The following is a 15,791-nucleotide window of genomic DNA, read 5'->3' on the forward strand; positions in this document are numbered from 1 at the left end:
GTGTGTGTGTGTGTGTGTGTGTGTTTAAAGATTTATTTATTTTAAAGGCAAAGTTAGAGAGAGAGAGAGAGAGAGAGATCTCCCATCTGCTGGTTCACTCCCCAGATGGCCACAATGGCAAGAGCTAGACCATTCTGAAGCCAGAAGCCAAGAGCTTCCTCCAGGTCTCCCACATGGGTACAGGGCCAGCACACCTAGACCATCCTCCACTGTTCTCCCAGGAGCACTAGCAGGGAGCTGGATCAGAAGTGGAGCAGCCAGGACTTGAACCTGTGCTCATATGGGATGCCGGCACTGCAAGTGGCGGCCCAACCCACCATGCCACAGCACTGGCCCCAGAGATTCCTTTTAAATGAAACCTGCTGTCTGCAGGAGAAGAGAGGAGGGCAGGGCTGAGGAAATGAAAGAGTAGATGCCCTGAGAGTAGCATTCACTGAATCTTTCTTGTTGTTGACATTCTCTATGAATGACAAACTAAGGCGAGATTGTTTTGGCTTTTTTCTTTTCTTAATTTTTTAACAATTTTTAACACTTTGAAATATTCACTTCATAGTCAGACATTATATGCATACATATAATACAGATCTTCTTGAAAAAAAGGGATATTAATATCACATAACCTGGGATTATGATGATAATCTTAAAGTGAGGACAGGTACAGATCATTTTGAAAATGGGACTATTGATCAAACACGAAAAAGTAAAACTTAAAATCACCAAAAACTCTTAACCTGGAGCTAATCTGTTAATATTTTGGTATACTGCCTTTCAGTTTTGTGTGCTTGTGTGTGTGTTTGGGTGTGATACAGTAATGCCCCCTCCCCCCAGACACACACACACAAAGTTACTCATATCCTAATTTTTGGAAACTGTGGACATGTTACTGTACATGGCAAAAAGGACTTTGGGATTATGATTAAGCTAAGGATCGTGAGATAGATCTGTTTTTGCTGCTGTAACAGAGTGCCACAGACTGGGTAAATTATAATGAAGAGAAATTGAGTGGCTCATAGTTCTAGAAGCCGGAAAGTTCAACACCGAGGTGCTGGCCTCGGGTGAAGGCCTTTCTGCTGTATCAGCACGTGGTGGAAAACACAAGGGCAAAGGCATTCAGGAGTGAGCCCACTCCAGTCAGCCCTTTTTGAAAAGGAAGTTTGCCAGTTAATGTATTTGAGAGTCAGAGGTGGGGGGGGGGGGGAGAAAGAGAGAGAGAGAGAGAGAGAAAGAGGGAGAGAGAGAGAGAGAAACTCCCATTTGCCCACAATGGCTGAGGCTGGGTCAGGCTAAAGCCAGGAGCCCGAACTCATCCCAGGTCTCCCACATGAGGGGCAGGGATTCAATTACTTGAGCCATCATGGCTGCCTCTCAAGGTTAACATTAGCAGGAAGCTGGAATCAGGAGCTGTAGCCAGAGACTGAACCCAAGTACTCCAGTATGGGACATGGGCATCCTAACTGCTAGGTCAAACACATACCACCCTGGCAGTCATTTTTATAATGGCATTATTCTATTCATGATCATGAGCCTCTCACAGCCCAGACGCCTGGTTTTTAGCCCTACCCTCCAATATTGCACTGGGGATTAAGTGTCCAAAGAGGAATTTGGGGGGATACATTCAAATTGCAGCAATTATCTTGAATTATTCAGATGGGTCTTTTGCAATCACTGTGGTCCTTTTAAGAGGAAGGCAGGAGAGTCCAAGCTGGAAGGAAATTGAAAGACACTCTGCTGCTGGTTTTGGAGGTAGAAGATGGGACTGGAAGCCAGGAACACAAGAAGCTGCTGGAAGCTGGAAAAGGCACAGAAACAGATTCTCCTCTAGAGTCTCCAGAAAGAACTCGGCTGTCACACCCTGCTTTTAGCCCACCAAGACCAATTCTGGACATCTGACCTGTAGAACTGCAACAACTTTGCATTGATTTAAGCAACTGAGTTTATGGTGATTTGTTATAGTAGAAATAGGAAATTAACCCAGTGGATATATACATTATGCATGTTTGTGGTTTAGGTTTTTTATTTTCAGCAATATAAGAATCATACTGCACATGATATTTTGTGATATGCATTTTCAAATTTAAAACATTTCTTAAATTAATTAATTTGAGAGGCAAAGAGACAAAGAGACAGATAGAGGGAGAGCTCCTGTCTGCTGGTTTACTCTCCAAATGCCTACAGTGGCTGAGATTGGGCAGGGTCAACACTGGAAGCTAAGAACTCAGTCCAGGTCCCCCATGTGAGTGGCAGGAACCCAAATGCCTGGGCCATCACTGCTGCCTCCCAGTGTGCACACTGGTAGGAAACTGGACTCTGGAACAGAGCCGGGACTTGAACAAGTACTTGACTAAGGGATACAGGTATTCAAACTGGAGTCAACTACTAGGTCAAACACCCACTCCTATATAGTAATTTGTTTTTTACAGGTTAAACTACCATGATTATTTCTTTTGAGATGTAGTAAACATATTTATTTAATGAAAATCTGAGATACAGATCATTTGAAGCAAAGAATCGCAGATGGATTCTTTGTACAGTGGGGTTGATGAATTGAGTGCATTAATGCACCATGTTCGTTGCCATTTTGCATAGTGCATTGAATTGCACATTGTCAGTGAACAACACACTAAACATACTGTGACACATCACTGAAGATGTTGTTAATAAAATACATATATTTGTGTGTGTTTCCAGCCTTTATGGCCACTGTGTGTATATTCACATGCATGCATGCCTGTGTATGTGTGTGATTACATTTTCCTCTTCAACCTTGATTTCTCACCTTGAATGCAGTCTCTTCAACAAACATTCATTGGGCAATTGTTAAAGGTTGACTTGTGATCCCTCAAGTCCCATATGTTGAAGTACTAATCTCTGGTACTTCAGAATGTGACTGTATTTGGAATTAAGTTCTCCCAAAAGGTAATTAAGATAAAATGGAGACCATTAGGTGGGTCCCAGTCCAATATGACTGGTATCCTTAAAAGAAGAGGATAGGGGCCGGCACTGTGGCACAGTGGGTTAACACCCTGGCCTGAAACACTGGCATCCTATATGGGTGCTGGTTAGAGTCCCAGATGCTCCACTTCCCTTCCAGCTCTCTGCTATGGCCTGGGAAAGCAGTGGAAGATGGCCCAAGTCCTTGGGACCCTGTACCCGCATGGGAGACCTGGAAGAAGCTCCTGGCTCCTGGCTACGGATTGGTGCAGCTCTGGTTGTTGGGGCCAATTGGGGCATGAACCATCGTTTGGAAGTCTTCTCTCTCTCTCTCTCTCTCTCTCTCTCTCTCTCTCCTGCCTTTCCTCTCTCAGTGTAACTCTGACTTCCAAGTAAATAAATAAATCTTTAAAAAAAAAAAAAAAGAGGATAACAGAACACAATGTTTGCTGACACCTTGAACTTGGACCTCCAGCCTTCTGGATTGTGAGAAAATTCATTTATGTTGTTTAAACCACCCAATCTGTGTTATTTTGGTATAGTAGCCCGAGGAAACTAATACAGCTATCTACTATGTCCTAGACACTGTGATACAGGAAAAAGATTGGATATTCAACAATAAAAAAGCACAACCCTCAACCCTGAGGATAGTCCAGTTATTTACTTCAAGCAACCTGAAGATCAAGTCCCTTGGAATGTCCCACCATCACATCACATGCAAGTTGTACCAAACTGAACGCACGCCCTCAGCTTTCCTCTGTCCAGTAGGCATTACTTTGTAGGGTACTGAAGGGCTCTGATTCTTCCTTGCAGCGTCCCCGTCACTGAGCAGTGCCCTGAACTTGACAGGAACTCAGTATCTGTTGACTTAGCAATGATGTCAGTACCCCGCATTCAGCATTCTTCCAGTCTAGACATCCTGAGGTCATCTTGGATTCTTCCACTCCTTCTTATCCTGGTCCACTCTGTCGCCTGTGCCTGTCAGCTTTTCCAAATGCAATTTTGTTTAACTCCTTTCTCATTTCTCATCACTTAATGCCTAGATAACACAACCGGCCTTCCAATTGTTTCCCTTATTCTAACCTAGGTTTCAAAATGTTGCCAGACCTTTTTTTTTTTTTTAAGATTTATTTTATTTTATTTTTTTGAAAGGCAGACTTACAGAGAGGGGGGCGGGGAGGGAGAGGGAGACGGAGAGGGAGACGGAGAGGGAGGGAGAGTCATAGAGAGAGAGAGATCCTCTATCTGTTGGTTTACTCCCCTCAAATGGCTGCAATGGCTGGAGCTGGGCCAATCTGAAGCTGGGAGCCAGGAGCTTCTCCCAGGTCTCCTACTTGGGTGTAGAGGCCCAAGCACTTGGGCCATCTTCCACTGCTTTCCCAGGCACAATAGCAGGGATCTGGATCAGAAATGAAGCAGCCAGGACTCAAACCAGTGCCCATATTGGTATGCCAGCACCAGAGGCTGCAGCTTAACCTGCTATGCCACAGCACCAGCCCCCCAAGGCTTTTCTCAACTGTGTCTTTTGCTATCCTTTTATTTGTCAACTATTGCTGAACTTTTCTATGCGTGACACCATGCCAGGTGCTAGAGAAGACAGACATGAGAGTAAGCTGTGATCTCTGCCCTTTGAGGACTTCTGGTCTTCTGGATGAACCAAACACTTTCAAACAGAAAGTTCTAATACTACTGTGCGAAGTTTGGGGGGAACACACGGGATGTGGGAAACAAATGATCTAGAGGAATTGGTTATCAAGTAGGAGACAGATGAATGGTAACGAATGGAAGCAGAGAAGGGGAAAAGAGCATTCCAGACAGAGGAGGAGTCCTTGCAAAGGCTTGGAGCTGGGGAAATGGCTGGCACACTCAAGTATGGATTTGATTATTGACTGCACCGCATCACAGCCCATGCCTTTTGTTGAGACTCCAAAGGTCCTAATGATTTGTTTTCCTTCCATCCCACTGTTACTCAACCTTTCCTCTTTGGTTCTAGGAAAACAGTTTCCCCCATTGTTTGCTCCTTTCTGCCTGTTAGGTTTGCTATGCCATCTTCCCATCTAGAATGTCTTCCCTTCTTTACAGTGACAGCTTTAGACCTGGCAATACCCAGCATTCCAGGAATACTTGGTGGAAGTTCATGCTGCACCCACCTTTCCCATTGCAGACTTTTTTTGAAATGGCAATAACATTTTACTTTATCATTAGGCACTAAACACAAATCATTTACTCTTTCAATGAATATGTGTGGCTAAGCTTCCAGCTAGTGTGCACCCTGGGAAGCAGCTCAAATACTTGGGTCCCTGCCACCAGAGTAGCAGACCCTACTGGACTTCTCATTTCCCTGCTTTGATCTGGTCCAGCCCTGGCTGTTGTGGGCACGTGGAGAGTCCAGCGAATGGGAACTCTGTCTCTCTCTCCGACTTTCTAATAAATAAATAAAACTTTAATGTGTGTGGCCAATACTATTACTAGCAATTTAGTTATCACATAGAAAGTTAGCTTTAAAACAGCACTCTGTAACATGCACAGAATTAGAGAGTTGCTGAGTTCTGATTGGCTACATGCATCTGTGGTCTGACACAGACGTCAGATGATTCACAAGAGTTTAGGTTGTTGTGATAAGTGCTCTTGCATAATAGTCTGTATTTGTCCTAAGTAAACATCTGGGAATGTCCAGTTCGACAGATTTTGCAGATAAAAATGTCTCCTACAAAGGGCTACCTCTAAGAAACAACTACAGTAACTTTTAAAATACCACAAAAGATATGTAGTACTCTATTTACAGCCTTATTACAGAGCGTTTGAGAGTCTCACATGTATGGAAGAAGGGGAAATACATTTGCAGGCAAATACCAAGTGTTGCACAGTTATTAACGTTAGACTGAGGGGGTGGGGATCACCAGCCTGGACCATGTGAAATCCTCGCCTCCCCTTACATTTCTGTCCCAGCTCAGTTTCTTCTCCCCTTGGCATTCAGGTTCTGAGTGCCAGCTAACTCTCGTTCCTGCCATGAAGTCGTCTTAACCTGCCTGGACCCCACTTGAATTCTCTTTCCTTTATTCCTATTATATTTATAGTTTGTATTAGAGCTTAGTATTTAGTTATTATCTGGTTATTTCATATATTCTTGTCTTATGAACAAAATTCTTTGAAGGTAAAGATCATATTTTAAGTTAAATTTGGCTTTATTTTCTATGAAATAATATACATTTTGTGTTGGTGCCTCAACATTTTTTAGAGACTTAGCATCTTAAATATTGATTTAGTTCACTCATTTTCATTGTCAGTGAAAGAATACAAATCTACTGTCACATGATAAAGTATCCTAATCATACCACTCTGCAATAAACACTGTGTCTTCTTTTATTTCCTTCTAGATTTTTCCTATGCAAAATGGCTTTTCATGAATTCACAATGTACAAAATGTTTGTAACTTTTTCATTGATTGACATAATCTGAAATTTTTTCATACCAATAAATCTTTTACAATTCATCAATTTCTAAAGCAATCTTTAATGTCTAGACACTTATAGAATTTCTACTTATTTGCTATCTTCCCACAATATCCTAGGTAACATTTTGTTCTTAGTATTTAAAGTGTCTGTTGCCAAACTGCACTATAAGGATTTATGTTCCCACCTGCAAGGTATCCGCATGCTGTTTCTTTCCATCCTTGCCAACAATGGGGAGTATCATTTTTAAAGACTAGAGAATATTTCTTGTATCTCTCTAGTGATTCTAGACAAAGTGGACACTAAATAAACAGTTTGGATAAGTGAACCTGCAATAATGTTTTCTCCACAACTAGTGACTACTGAATTCTCTAAGTATTCCCTCAATATATAAGGGTCCTTGATCTGCCTACTAAAAATGAATACAGCAGCAAATACTTGATGACTTTTTGAAACATAATTTAAACACTGCTAACGAGTTTCAAAGTTCATGGATGCTACTCTTAAAATGAAGATTTTGCCAGAGTCCTGAAAAGTCTCTTGGGAACAAACAGTTTGTCTCTTTTTTCTAAGAATAGGAAGTACTGAAACTTCTCCGGGGATTAGGACCGTGAATGTAGGATAAGAAAACCCTCTGGTTCATTAGCTATTGCAGCCTTCAGAAACTGGGGAATTGTGACAGAGAAGGAGACAAAACCTGGTGTGGATTCTCATAGCTCTGACATTTTGTTCAATCTGAAGCAGGAAAAAAAAAAAATCAATAAAATTTCTGGGGAGAGTTTTTATGTTTCCACCCATTTCTAAAAGTTTATTTTATTTAAAGTTGCCTCAGGGCTAGGATGACTAGACAGATGTCCTATTTAGTTAGGTGCTTTAATTTTATAAATCTATTACACAATTATCAGAAAGATTAAATTGAAGTAACAATTGGTCCCATTTTCCAATGTACAAATCTTTTCATCTTATGCAAAATAGTAATCATTAGAGATTAGCTTTAAAATTAAAGCTAAATTGGCTTTAAAATTAAAGCTAAAATAGGCTTTAAAAATTACTGATTTGAAACCTCATTCAAAAGGATAGATTTCATAACTCTTATCTACTGTAGAAAAAGAATGCAACTGGAGTCAGAAGTATGGATTCTAGACCAATATCTGCCAATAATAGCTATTTAACTTTAGGTAAGTCACTTCACAACTTGGGGCTATAATTTTCTACCATAACCCAACTATATGGTGCCGATCAGCATTCCATTTCTATGGAACATGTCTTATGAGTTGTTCCATTGGAAAAAGGATTTCATAGTTTAGTACATCTGGGAAGTGCTTTTACAACGTCAACCTTAGAAGCTCACAGTGTACATTATCATATTAAAGCCACTGAAAACCTCTCTAGAAATCCACTGGATTTTATTTAACCTAGCATTTTTTATATGCTTAAAAGAATTTGTAAACCATTTTTGGAATCAATCTGCTAAAATCCTATAGAATTAGAGTTCGAATTAGAGTGGAACACACATTGGGAAACGATGGACTAAGATCCTTTGACATACCTGGATCTATGGCACTACTCTTCTCATGATACCCAGCCAGTTCCCTGAAACCTGTGCCATCTTTATTTAGAGGTCACCCCCAAACCAGAATGCTGAAGGTCGTATTGAATGTTTCCCGCTCACTCACTCCTTCACACCCATTTATATGTCATATCCTGTAGATTCAACTTCCTTTATACGCCTTCCGCCTAGTCAGTCTCTCCTTCCCACTGCACTGCCTCTGCTCTTCCTGAAACCTGCAGCATACTTCATCTGGGTCATTGCCATTACCTTCTAATTTTTTCTTGCTCCACTCTGGTCTCCAGAACACAAACCTAGTTGTTGTGTGGCTAAAATACTTTAAAAAAAATTTTTAAAGAAAGTTATTTATTTACTTTAAAGGCATGAGGTGGGGTGGGAATGGGCAAGATCTCCCATCCCATCCACTGGTTCATTCCTCAAATGCCAGCAACAACAGCAAGGCTGGGCCAAGCCAGAACCAAGAGCTGGAAACTCAATTTGGGTCTCCCACGTGGGTGGCAAGGACCCAACCATGTCATCTAGTACTACTGTTTCTTAGGATATGCATTAGTAGGAAGCTGGAAGACACCAGAGCTGGGACTGGAACCCTGGCACTCTAACACAGGATGAGGGGATCCTAAGTGGCATCTTAACCACAGCCTGTTCCCAAAGACTTTCTAATTATTATAATTCCCAGGGTGTCAAGTTTAAACTCCTTAGTTTATCATATGGGCTCCTTTGTTGTTGTTCTTTTTAAATATTTATTTATTTGAAAGGCAGAGTCAGAGAGAGAGAGAGAGAAAGAGAGATTTGCCATCCACTGGTCCACTCCTCAAATGGCTTGCAACAGCTGTTGGGGGTGCAGGGGTCCAAGCACTTGGGTCATCTTTTGCTGCTTTCCCAGGCCACTAGCAGGGAGCTGGATTGGGAGTGAAGCAGTCAGGATTCAAACTGGAGCCCATATAGGATGCTGGCACTGCAGACAGCGACTTAACCCACTGTGTCACAGTGCAGGCCTCATGAGCCCCTTCGTTAATGAAGTCCTTCCTCTCCCCTTTGTTCCAACTCTTTGACCCTGCCCTGTGACAATTACTTGCCAAGGCACTTTACTTGCCAGCCTCTGCAGTGCCGTTGGGGGCCTCCCCAAGTGCCCAGATTTGTTGCCTCTGCCTGGAATGAGTGCTTCTCCCTCATCTAGTTAGCTCTCCCCATCACTGAACATTCAGTCCAAGAATCTTTCCACTGACTGGGCAACAGACTTGTTATCCTAATAGTGACTTCTTTATAGATTGTATGTATGTTCTTTGAAAGCAGGAAGAATTGTACCCTTTTTGTCTCGTGTTTTCCTAGGCCTTAGATGGAGTTCCATAAACTTTTTTTTTTTTTTTTTAAGATTTACTTATTTATTTGAAAGGCAGAGTTACAGAGAGGCAGAGAGAGAGAGAGAGAGAGAGAGAGAGAGAGAGAGAGAGAGAGAGAGAGAATATGAATCTTTCATTTGCTGGTTCACTCTCCAAATGGCTGCAATGGCCAGAGCTGGGCTAATCCCAAGCCAGGAGCCAGGAGCCTCCTCTGAGTCTCTCATGTGGGTGCAGGGGCCCAAGGACTTGGGCCATCTTCCACTGCTTTCCCAGGCCATAGCAGACAGCTGGATCGGAAGTAGAGCAGCCGGGACTCAAACCAGCATCCATATGGGATGCTGGCACTGCAGGCAGCAGCTTTACTGGCTATGCCACAGTGCCAGTCCCGTTCCATAAACTCTTACCATGAATAAATCATCTTATGGTTAATGAACTGATGAGACTCTGCTTACTTTTTCCAGCAGTTGAAAGTAACTGCTGTCTTCTAATTAGCCTTAACAGACCTAAGCACTCGGAGGAGCCCAAGTTGGTTGAGAACAATCTAAGAAGCACTAAATGCTCTGTTTTTGTTTTTGTTTTTTTTTTTTTTGTTTTGTTTTGTTTTGTTTTTTTTTGACAGGCAATCCGAAGCCAGGAGCCAGGTGCTTCCTCCTGGTCTCCCATGTGGGTACAGGGCCCAAGCACTTGGGCCATCCTCCACTGCCCTCCCAGGCCACAGCAGAGAGTTGGACTAGAAGAGGGGCAACCGGGACAGAATCCAGCGCTCCTACCGGACTAGAACCTGGGGTGCCGGCGCCGCAGGCAGAGGATTAGCCTAGAGAGCCGTGGCGCCAGCCAATGGTCTGTTTTTTAAAGGAGTTTTCCACGAAGTGATTGGTGATAACATTTGATAACAATAATGATAGAGTAGGTTCACCACCCAGGTGTTTCTAATCTCAACAAACTTGGTCACAAGGAAATGAGGTGAGAGGCCCTGGACAGATCTGTGGGACTTTATCATGTTTTAAAAGTATTTATTTATAAATATTTATTGTGCAAAGTACTATGCTAGATAGTGCAAAAGACATAAGAATGAATACATTGTATTAGATTCATTTAGGGAGGATCACGTTACTGAAATAGTGATAATAATTATGAGAGGCAGAATGATGAACTCCACGATAAAGGAAGAGAAGGCTCCAGGGACTGGTCAGCAGCACCACCCTCGCTTCTAAGAAATAGTATTATTTTACAGATGCCAGAAGCACCTGGTAAATTTAAGGTACAAAAGTGCAGTTCAGATATCCGCGTGTGAAATGCAGCCAGTAAGTGTACTGTGTGGTTCAAAATACCAGTTTGAAACAGATTGTCTACCAGTTTGGCACAGATTGTGCAAAAAAGACTGAAAACCACTTGAAAGTCCTCAAGAATATCAGCAAGTAAGAATGTAATTAACCAAACCAGGATTTGGCCTTAGCACAGGGAAATGAGCACTCCGGTTCCCAGAAAGGGAGCCAGGATCTCAGAAACGTACAGTCAATTCTTTATCTGTGAAAATTCAAGATACGGAAACCACCAGCGGATGGGAAGACATGAAAAAGCAACGTTCATCACAACCAATTCCAGGTCACACTCCCAATTTCTCAATTGTTTTAATGCTGTCAACAAAGTCGCTCTACACGTAGTCAGACAATAAGCATTCGATTCCATTTTTTTTTTCTTTCCTTTAATCAACTTTCGGTGAAGGTCACAATCAGGACAGAAGTTAAAACGTAAAAGTCTGCCTAAATGAAGCCTGCAACAAAATAAGCAGTATCCGGGTAATTTAGACCTTGGTGATAAGGAAAAAACGCCGATATCCTAGTCTTAAGCAATTTCAGTTAAGGGAGGTCACACAAGGCAAAAAAGACTTCGAAATTACAAAGTAATTAAAGGTAACTGCGATGTCCAGTTTCCAAAAGCTTCGCATTCACACACGGCATGAAACTGCAGTTTTGGGCCACATTGGGATTTCCTGAAGAAGGGCCTCCCAGATTCCAACCGCAACGATCCCGTGGGTGCCCGAGAGCCCCTGTGAGACGCTGCTGGGGTCTCAGAGCACACCGCTGGCCGGAGGTGGAAGCCCCAAGCCCCGAAGCACGTCTGCTCCAGCCTTCCGCGGCTCCCAGGGCCCTGGGACAGAGGCCGCCCGGCCCGCTTCCCGGGAGCGGCGAACAAGGGGTGGGGCCGCACCGGGAGTTTCCTCCCCACTCATTCATTCTCTGATTCACTCGTTCCTGGAGGCGGTTCACTGGGACGCGCGGAGGAAAGGCGGGGCACCGAGGACAGCCCCGGCTGGGTGCGGTCGGCCCGGCGCCCCAGGGAACGAGGGAGAGAAGGGGGCGAGCGTGCGGCCGCGGGCTGGGGGCTCGGGCCGGGGGCAGGCGGGGCCGCCCGAACCGGAAGTGAGTGGTTGGCGGCGGCGGTGGCGGCGGCGGTGGCGGCGGGCGGGCGGAGCGCCTGGCCGGGCGCGAGCGGGTCCGCCCTTCGGCCGCCCGGCCCTCAGCCCCGCCTTCTGCGTCTCGGCCGGACGCGGCCGCACTCGGCTCTGCCGCCGCGGGGCGCTGCGGCCGCCCCGCCCCCGCCTCTGCCCCTGTCCCTGCGGCCGCGCGTCCGCCGCCGGGTCAATCCGTCAGTCAGTCTGTCAGTCAGTCACGGAGCGCGCGGCGCAGGAGCTGCGGGCGCTCGCTGCGTCTCCTGGGGGGGAAGGAGCGCCGCGTCTGGGGCGGAGGCTGGAGCAGCGCGAGCGGCGGTTGTCCTGCCCGGGGCCGCCGCGGTAGCCGGGGCCGCCGGAGGGCCGAGCGGCAGCCGCGGTGAGTAGTCCGCCTGGCCCTCGCGGCCTCAGGGAAGGGAGCCGGGCTGGCGCGGGCGGTGAAGCGGTGCCCCCGCTCCCGCCTCCATTTTCCCGGTGCCCGGCCCCGCCATCCGGGCGCGGTGCGAGCGGCCGCAGTCCGGGGCGGGGTCGCTGCCGGGCTCGCGCCGGGGCCGGGGCCAGCTGGACCGCGCCCGGCGAGGCGGCCGGCCGAGGGGTGGGGGTCGGAGGGGCCTGGGCTGCACCCTGCGCCCCTGGGGGCAGCCACAGAGGGAGACAATGAGGTATGGGGCCGCCTGGGGAGGGTGCGGCGGGGCTTCTCCCACCCGGCGCCGGGGGAGGTGGCCCCGGAGCGCGAGGAGGAAAGGAGTCGTCCCCCGCCAGCCGCGGGAGCCGGTGACTGCTGTCGGGTGGCTGGGGTCCCCGCGCCCCCGGTCTTTCACAGCTGGATTCAGTGCAGAGATTTAGAAAGGCGGGGCGCCGTCTGCGTCTTCCTTCTAACGAAGGAGGCGAAGTAATTGCTCCGTGGCTTTTGAGCCCCAGCTAGTCTTTCGGTGCACGTTCCCGCCGGAAATCCAAACTGCCATTCCTGGGGGTGCGCAGGGCAGGAGGGGGCAGGGCAGTGGTGTCAGGTAGGATGCCTTCAAGATGGGGTTTTCTCATTCAGACAGTGCCTTAGGGTGGCCCCACGGTGTGAGCTGGAAACTGCAGAAGCCGTATTGCCTGGAGCACGAAGACGTGGCTGAGTAGGGAATCAGAGCTTTTTGGAAGGGTGTGAGTGTTACACGTGTCTTGTGTGTGTGTGTGTGTGTGTGTGTGCGTGTGTGCATTTCTTGTGCTCCGTGGGAAGAGCAAATCGGGGCTGCCTGGGGGAATGGAGAGGTCCCCCGCTCCGTGTCTGCGGGATTTCTCATGGAGATGTGGAGAGCTGGTTGTATATGCAGAGGAATAGGAAAGGTAACGGGCCGGCGGCGAGGCGTGATCCGACTGTTAACGGGTGGGATGGCGTCCGTGGGAACATTCAATTCAGCCAACATTTGTGGAATACCTAGACCGGTAGCAGGCTGGGGGGCCCACAGCGAACAGACCCACAGCCTGGTGTGGTGGGAGGAGCTCTGCCCGGCCCGGGAAACCAGCGTCCCGGGAGCCTGGCGATTGGCGAGCGGGTGATGCTGGATAAGCGGTTGACCTCTGCAGTAGTTCCCTGGCAGCAAAACGGGCCTAACACCACCTGTTTACTTCCCCAGATGGTTGTCAGTGAGAGCAAATGAGCTAATTATGCAAAATGCGTAGCACCTAGGCTGGCACGGAGGGGTTTAACAAATGTTAATTCCTTTGCTGGCTTCCCTGCTGCTGTCTGGAGATTTTCTTGGGGAGAAGTGAATATGGACAATTGGAATACGGTGTGTCCTGTTAGATAATAAAATGTTGAGAGGGTGGTGCAGACCGGGGGAGCAAAGACGAAGAAAGGGTGATGCCCGCTTGGGACTTTGGGAGCAGATTCCCCGAAGCCGCCGCTGCCTTTAAGTGGAGCCTTGCAGGATTTCAGCAGGAGCAGCTGGGGAGGAGGAAGACGTTCCACATGGAGGGAGTGCTGGCCTTTGAGAGCTGTGCTGGGAGGAAGACCACTGGGGGAAGGGCAGAATAGACACGCTCAAAGCTTTCTAGCTCTTGTTGAGCCTGACCTTCAAAGCTTGTCCCTATTATTTTGCTGCTTGTGTCGTGAATTTCGCAGAAACCAGATAGAGCCCGAGTCAATAAGTACAAGAATGTCTGCAAAGCTTAATGCATGACTTTTGTTTTTTAGACTAGGCATTTTGTGTTATTGGCTTGCTGTTGTCTTTAATAAGGAATTATCTGTAGCTGTTTCTTTGTGAGGAATATTAACTCTGGTGGAAGCAGGAGCTGAGTTGTCACTCAGAGGTCTCCCTAAGATTATATAGATAATTGGCTGGACGGAGTAATGTAGCGGGCTCATGTTGGCTGTATTTTGACAAATATTTAAGACTTTTTTTTTAAAAACTTATTTATTTGAAAGAGTTACAGAGAGAGTCTTCCATCCGCTGGTTCACTTCCCATTTGGCTGCAGTGGCCAGAGCTGTGCTGATCCAAAGCCAGGAGCCAAGAGCCTCTTCCAGGTCTCCCACGTGGGTGCAGGGGCTCAAGGACTTGGGCCATCTTCCACTGCTTTCCCAGGCCATAGCAGAGAGCTGGATGGGAAGTGGAGCAGCCGGGACTCGAACCAGCACCCATGTGGGATGCTGGCACTGCAGGCGGCAGCTTTATCTGCTATGCTGCAGCGCCGGCCCCAAGACTTTCTTTATAAAGAGGCGTTTTTAAGCATTGTCTTAGAGGATAACTGATTTTTTTTTCTTTTGGTTTTGCGCCCTACCTCATAAATAAATACTTGTTAGATTAATATTGTGGAGAACCTTCACTGTTACTGGATTCTTTTTTTAAAATATTTATTTATTTATTTGAAAGAGTTACATAGAGGAGAGACGGAGAGAGAGAGGTCTTCCATTGGCTGGGTTACTCCCCAGTTGGCCTCAACGGCCAGAGCTGTGCCAATCCAAAGCCAGGAGCCAGGAGCTTCTTCCGGGACTCCCATGCGAGTGCAGTGGCCCAAAGACTTGGGCCATCTTCTGTTTTCTCACGCCATAGCTGAGAGCTGGATTGAAGGTGGAGCAGCTGAGACTCGAACCAGTGCCCATATGGGATGCTGGCATTGCAAGCGGCGGCTTTACGTGCTATGCAATAGCGCAGGCCCCTGTTAATGGGTTCTTAGAAGCACATTGTAGGATCTCATGGCTTCCCTTGCTTTGGTACGGGCATAGTTGAGTGACGGCATTAGTATTGTTAACCTCAATCTCTTATTTTAGGCAAATTAATACAAGTGAAATAAAATATGTGAACTGAGGCAAATAACTTACCTTAGCCCTTTAATTCTTTTACCATAAGAAAAGAAGTTTGTATTAGATTACTGGTTTTCAAACCATGGTCTACTGATTGCAAGAATTTTGAAGAGGTGCTTCAGAGAGATTCTGTAGATGTTTGACTTCAGTCTCTCTAGGAGTATATTTTAGACTTGTAATAACAAAAAGTCATGCAGTGTTTTAGACACCTTATGTGGATTATGTAATCCTCACGATAACCCTATGAAGTAGATTCTATTAATTGAGAAAATGAGCAGCCAGTCACCGAAGACTACGGAGCTGTTGCATGGCAAGTGGGGTTTGAAACTGGGCCACCTAATTCTTAAACTTGTTCTCTTAACCACCTTCCCATACTGCCACTGTAGTAAAATAAACAACACATGTGCACTTTTTTTCATTTTCTTAGTAAAATGTTCATAACATAAAATTTATCATTTTTAAGTGGCTGATTTTTTTCAGTGGCATGATTAAGTGGTTAATTTTTTTCAGTGACATTAAGGGTATTCACATTGTTGTGCATCATGTTACCCATCTCTAGAACTTTTTCATCATCTCTAATTGTGATTCTGCTTGTTAAATAACTCTTTCCCTCCCCTCCCCTTAGCCCTTAGTAAAAACGTGTACTTTCCGTCTCTGAATTTGCCTACTCTAGGTGCTTCATATAAGTGAATCTGCAATATTCTTAGGGGCTTATGTGCTTAGCATGATGTCTTCAAGATTCATCTGTGTTGT

At 46.0% G+C, this 15,791-nt stretch overlaps 1 protein-coding gene across 6 annotated transcripts in view; it reads left to right on the forward strand.

Annotated features, from left to right (window-relative positions):
• Window positions 1-11,885: 11,885 nt before the first annotated feature.
• Window positions 11,886-15,791, forward strand: part of RAPH1 (Ras association (RalGDS/AF-6) and pleckstrin homology domains 1) — a 159,865-nt gene continuing 155,959 nt past the window's right edge. For 5 of the 6 annotated variants that reach the window (XM_070070347.1, XM_070070343.1, XM_070070344.1 and 2 more), the window contains exon 1: window positions 11,907-12,124. The gene's annotated coding sequence lies outside the window, so the exon portion shown is untranslated. Of the gene's footprint in view, window positions 12,125-15,791 lie in introns of all 6 variants that reach the window. The other variant, XM_051848255.2, reaches the window with a different exon arrangement.

This window comes from Oryctolagus cuniculus, chromosome 3 (assembly GCF_964237555.1).
Source record: "Oryctolagus cuniculus chromosome 3, mOryCun1.1, whole genome shotgun sequence".
Classification (NCBI taxonomy): domain Eukaryota; kingdom Metazoa; phylum Chordata; class Mammalia; order Lagomorpha; family Leporidae; genus Oryctolagus; species Oryctolagus cuniculus.